The sequence below is a fragment of the Eleutherodactylus coqui genome, chromosome 6 (assembly GCF_035609145.1).
Source record: "Eleutherodactylus coqui strain aEleCoq1 chromosome 6, aEleCoq1.hap1, whole genome shotgun sequence".
Lineage (NCBI taxonomy): Eukaryota > Metazoa > Chordata > Amphibia > Anura > Eleutherodactylidae > Eleutherodactylus > Eleutherodactylus coqui.
In genome coordinates this window covers 52,495,037-52,501,036 of record NC_089842.1, presented here as the reverse complement: position 1 = coordinate 52,501,036, position 6,000 = coordinate 52,495,037, and the positions used below count along the sequence as shown (strand labels likewise).

The 6,000-nt window shown below is 50.9% G+C and overlaps 1 protein-coding gene across 1 annotated transcript in view; it reads left to right on the top strand.

Annotated features, from left to right (window-relative positions):
* The first annotated feature begins 3,492 nt into the window (after nucleotides 1-3,492).
* GNB1 (G protein subunit beta 1) overlaps nucleotides 3,493-6,000 on the top strand; it is a 66,825-nt gene continuing 64,317 nt past the window's right edge. The window contains exon 1 of the mRNA XM_066606835.1: nucleotides 3,493-3,924. The gene's annotated coding sequence lies outside the window, so the exon portion shown is untranslated. The remainder of the gene's footprint in view (nucleotides 3,925-6,000) is intronic.

Sequence of the window (6,000 nt, the reverse complement as noted above, 5' to 3'; positions counted from 1 at the left end):
CAACTGTCTCCCTATACCACAGTCCTCTCTAGCACTGCCTCCATACCACAGTCCTCTCTAGCACTGTCTCCTGTCTCTATATAAGTCCTCTCTAGCACTGTCTCCATATAACACAGTCCTCTCTATAACTGTCTCTATACCACAGTCGTCTCTAGGTCCGTCTCCCTATACCACAGTCGTCTCTAGGTCCGTCTCCCTATACCACAGTCGTCTCTAGGTCCGTCTCCCTATACCACAGTCGTCTCTAGGTCCATCTCCCTATACCACAGTCCTCTCTAGCATTGCCTCCCTATACCACAGTCCTCTCTAGCACTGTCTCCCTATACCACAGTCCTCTCTAGCACTGTCTCCCTATACCACAGTCCTCTCTAGCACTGTCTCCCTATACCACAGTCCTCTCTAGCACTCTCTCCCTATACCACAGTCCTCTCTAGCACTCTCTCCCTATACCACAGTCCTCTCTAGCACTCTCTCCCTATACCACAGTCCTCTCTAGCACTCTCTCCCTATACCACAGTCCTCTCTAGCACTCTCTCCCTATACCACAGTCCTCTCTAGCACTCTCTCCCTATACCACAGTCCTCTCTAGCACTCTCTCCCTATACCACAGTCCTCTCTAGCACTCTCTCCCTATACCACAGTCCTCTCTAGCACTGTCTCCCTATACCACAGTCCTCTCTACAACTGTCTCTCCATACCAGTCCTCTCTAGCACTGTCTCTATATAAGTCCTCTCTAGCACTGTCTCCTGTCTCTATATAAGTCCTCTCTAGCACTGTCTCCTGTCTCTATATAAGTCCTCTCTAGCACTGTCTCCTGTCTCTATATAAGTCCTCTCTAGCACTGTCTCCTGTCTCTATATAAGTCCTCTCTAGCACTGTCTCCTGTCTCTATATAAGTCCTCTCTAGCACTGTCTCCTGTCTCTATATAAGTCCTCTCTAGCACTGTCTCCTGTCTCTATATAAGTCCTCTCTAGCACTGTCTCCTGTCTCTATATAAGTCCTCTCTAGCACTGTCTCCTGTCTCTATATAAGTCCTCTCTAGCACTGTCTCCTGTCTCTATATAAGTCCTCTCTAGCACTGTCTCCTGTCTCTATATAAGTCCTCTCTAGCATTGTCTCCCTATACCACAGTCCTCTCTAGCACCGTCTCCCTATACCACAGTCCTCTCTAGCACTGTCTCCCTATACCACAGTCCTCTCTAGCACTGTCTCCCTATACCACAGTCCTCTCTACAACTGTCTCCCTATACCACAGTCCTCTCTAGCACTGTCTCCCTATACCACAGTCCTCTCTAGCACTGTCTCCCTATACCACAGTCCTCTCTAGCACTGTCTCCCTATACCACAGTCCTCTCTAGCACTGTCTCCCTATACCACAGTCCTCTCTAGCACTGTCTCCCTATACCACAGTCCTCTCTACAACTGTCTCCCTATACCACAGTCCTCTCTACAACTGTCTCCCTATACCACAGTCCTCTCTACAACTGTCTCCCTATACCACAGTCCTCTCTACAACTGTCTCCCTATACCACAGTCCTCTCTACAACTGTCTCCCTATACCACAGTCCTCTCTACAACTGTCTCCCTATACCACAGTCCTCTCTACAACTGTCTCCCTATACCACAGTCCTCTCTACAACTGTCTCCCTATACCACAGTCCTCTCTACAACTGTCTCCCTATACCACAGTCCTCTCTACAACTGTCTCCCTATACCACAGTCCTCTCTAGCACTGCCTCCATACCACAGTCCTCTCTAGCACTGTCTCCTGTCTCTATATAAGTCCTCTCTAGCACTGTCTCCATATAACACAGTCCTCTCTATAACTGTCTCTATACCACAGTCGTCTCTAGGTCCGTCTCCCTATACCACAGTCGTCTCTAGGTCCGTCTCCCTATACCACAGTCGTCTCTAGGTCCATCTCCCTATACCACAGTCCTCTCTAGCATTGCCTCCCTATACCACAGTCCTCTCTAGCACTGTCTCCCTATACCACAGTCCTCTCTAGCACTGTCTCCCTATACCACAGTCCTCTCTAGCACTGTCTCCCTATACCACAGTCCTCTCTAGCACTCTCTCCCTATACCACAGTCCTCTCTAGCACTCTCTCCCTATACCACAGTCCTCTCTAGCACTCTCTCCCTATACCACAGTCCTCTCTAGCACTCTCTCCCTATACCACAGTCCTCTCTAGCACTCTCTCCCTATACCACAGTCCTCTCTAGCACTCTCTCCCTATACCACAGTCCTCTCTAGCACTCTCTCCCTATACCACAGTCCTCTCTAGCACTCTCTCCCTATACCACAGTCCTCTCTAGCACTGTCTCCCTATACCACAGTCCTCTCTACAACTGTCTCTCCATACCAGTCCTCTCTAGCACTGTCTCTATATAAGTCCTCTCTAGCACTGTCTCCTGTCTCTATATAAGTCCTCTCTAGCACTGTCTCCTGTCTCTATATAAGTCCTCTCTAGCACTGTCTCCTGTCTCTATATAAGTCCTCTCTAGCACTGTCTCCTGTCTCTATATAAGTCCTCTCTAGCACTGTCTCCTGTCTCTATATAAGTCCTCTCTAGCACTGTCTCCTGTCTCTATATAAGTCCTCTCTAGCACTGTCTCCTGTCTCTATATAAGTCCTCTCTAGCACTGTCTCCTGTCTCTATATAAGTCCTCTCTAGCATTGTCTCCCTATACCACAGTCCTCTCTAGCACCGTCTCCCTATACCACAGTCCTCTCTAGCACTGTCTCCCTATACCACAGTCCTCTCTAGCACTGTCTCCCTATACCACAGTCCTCTCTAGCACTGTCTCCCTATACCACAGTCCTCTCTAGCACTGTCTCCCTATACCACAGTCCTCTCTAGAACTGTCTCCACCTCCATATACCACAGTCCTCTCTAGCACTGTCTCCATATACCACAGTCCTTTCTATAACTGTCTCTATACCACAGTCCTCTCTAGCACTGTCTCCTGTCTCTATATAAGTCCTCTCTAGCACTGTCTCCCTATACCACAGTCCTCTCTAGCACCGTCTCCCTATACCACAGTCCTCTCTAGCACTGTCTCCCTATACCACAGTCCTCTCTAGCACTGTCTCCCTATACCACAGTCCTCTCTAGAACTGTCTCCACCTCCATATACCACAGTCCTCTCTAGCACTGTCTCCATATACCACAGTCCTTTCTATAACTGTCTCTATACCACAGTCCTCTCTAGCACTGTCTCCTGTCTCTATATAAGTCCTCTCTAGCACTGTCTCCATATAACACAGTCCTTTATATAAATGTCTCTTTACCACGGTCCTCTACAACTCTCTCCACCTCTAAACATCACTGTCCTCTCTAGCACTCCCTCTATACAACACCGCTGTCCTCGCTCTATCACAGTCTCCATCTCCCATCCAGCCTCAGCGTGCTCCTGCCGCCGCGCTGCGTCATGACGTCTCCCCCTTGTGATCCCGCCCCTTTCCTGCTCGGCTCCGCCTGCTCGTGCGTGGGGTTTCCCGGCGCTGTCCGCAGGGTTACCGCGCCCATCTCTGCTCGATGGCTGAAGAGCTGTGAGGGGACGGCGGTCTGCGCGCGCTGTGCTGTATTTTCCGTCTCTCCCTTTCCGTCGGCGGCAGTGCGGGCTGCGTCACCTCACCGAGGACGGGAGCTAGTCACCGGCGAAGACCCAGAGGAAGCCGCCGCCCGTCCTCCCGTCACCGCCCAGCACGTCTCCTGCTCCCCTCATCCTCCCCGTCCCCCCCTCCGGCCGCCCTTCACCTCCCAGACGCCCTCCTAGAGGCTCGGAGCACGCTGTGGGCCTCCGGGGAAAGGAAGGAGAAGGAAGCCGAGCGCGGACTGCAGCCCCTGGGGCACGGAGAGAGGCCGAGGAGGGGCGCCCACACCGCCGTGGATGCTCACACATTGGCCGGAGAGCAGGTAAGACGGAGCTCTGCCCTCCCAGCCGTCGCCCGATGCGATCGCGGACGATCTGTCACGTAGAAAGGTCTGCCGGAGCCCCAGATGACGGCTTGTGGTGGTGCTGGGACTTGTTGTCCGCCGCTGCCGTGCCCCTCACCCACCCTGCAGACATTTTTCTTCCCCTCCCCCTCTATTATATTAAAGATTTAGGATTTTCCCCTCCCCCACAGAGGAAGCAGCTGTTTGGGGTGGGGGAGGGCGGCTTTCTTGCTCTTCCCCATAATATTGTAGATTGATACATTGTATCAGCTTGTATCCCGGGACAGGTGGGCACAATGTATCAGTCTGGGGGTGATGTAGTAATCCTCCTATTAGAAGGCACCAGGCTGCCAGGAGGGCGGCGGAGGAGGAGGGCGCAGCGGAGACATTTTGTTACAATCGCCTGTTCCTTATTTACATGGCTGTGTGATTTGCCTTCAGGAGGAAAAAAAAAAAAAGCAGGGCCGCCGTCCGCCAGCGCCGCCGCTTCGTTTTTGATTAGATTAGTAATCTATCTAATCCGGCCAATTTCTGCAGTGTGTATAATCTGCGATGGATTGTGCGGGCGCATGCCCGCCGCCGGCTGCTGCAGAACGCTTCCCAGACGTGCCGCAAAATAATGGTGGACTCTTGCTTTTTTTTTTTTTTTCTACCCTTGAAGGCGACGGGGAAAAGGGAGGGACCTGAACGCGGGAATGTCGGGGTAGAATGCCACATACAGGCCGCCATGTTCACGGCCGGCACTTGGCTGGCCCCCCGTAGGATTTAGGCCTCCCCGGTGACGCTTTTTAGGTTTCTGTTGTTTTTTTTTCTTGGGCCTTTCAAGTTGCAGCTTAGTATAGGATGCAGAAGACGGGCTGTTTAACCCTTTACTTTCTGCAGCTCGAACACCTCCTAGGCTGTGTCCCCCCTTACATATTGCATACTATCTTTTTTTTTTCTTAACCTTTTCTTACTGCACATCTAGGCTATCCCCCTTTCTGCTTAACCCTTACTGTACATCTAGGCTACCCCCCTTTCTGCTTAACCCTTCCTGCACATCTAGGCTACCCCCCTTTCTGCTTAACCCTTCCTGCACATCTAGGCTACCCCCCTTTCTGCTTAACCCTTACTGCACATCTAGGCTATCCCCCCTTTCTGCTTAACCCTTACTGTACATCTAGGCTACCCCCCTTTCTGCTTAACCCTTACTGCACATCTAGGCTACCCCCCTTTCTGCTTAACCCTTCCTGTACATCTAGGCTATCCCCCTTTCTGCTTAACCCTTCCTGTACATCTAGGCTATCCCCCCTTTTTGCTTAACCCTTACTGTACATCTAGGCTATTCCCCCCTTTTTGCTTAACCCTTACTGCACATCTAGGCTATCCCCCCTTTTTGCTTAACCCTTACTGCACATCTAGGCTATCCCCCCTTTTTGCTTAACCCTTACTGCACATCTAGGCTATCCCCCCTTTTTGCTTAACCCTTACTGCACATCTAGGCTATCCCCCCTTTTTTGCTTAACCCTTACTGCACATCTAGGCTATCCCCCCTTTTTTGCTTAACCCTTACTGTATATCTAGGCTATCCCCCCTTTTCTGCTTAACCCTTACTGTACATCTAGGCTGCCCCCTTTTTGCTTAACCCTTACTGTACATCTAGGCTGCCCCCCTTTTTGCTTAACCCTTACTGTACATCTAGGCTATCCCCCTTTCTGCTTAACCCTTACTGTACATCTAGGCTATCCCCCTTTTTGCTTAACCCTTACTGCACATCTAGGCTATCCCCCTTTTTGCCTAACCCTTACTGCACATCTAGGCTATCCCCCTTTTTGCCTAACCCTTACTGCACATCTAGGCTGTCCCCCTTTTTGCGTAACCTTTTTCTGCAGATCAAATGTATCCTAACCCCCCACCCCCACTTAGAATTAGAATAGGGCCCTTTTTTGTTTAACCCTTTCTAACCATAGATCTAGGTTCGCCCCTATTGCATACTGTCTCTGCTTAACCCTTTGTTTCTGCTTGTCAGCTGCATTCTAGACCACCCCCTCCTCCTCATTCGCTTATCTTCCTTTT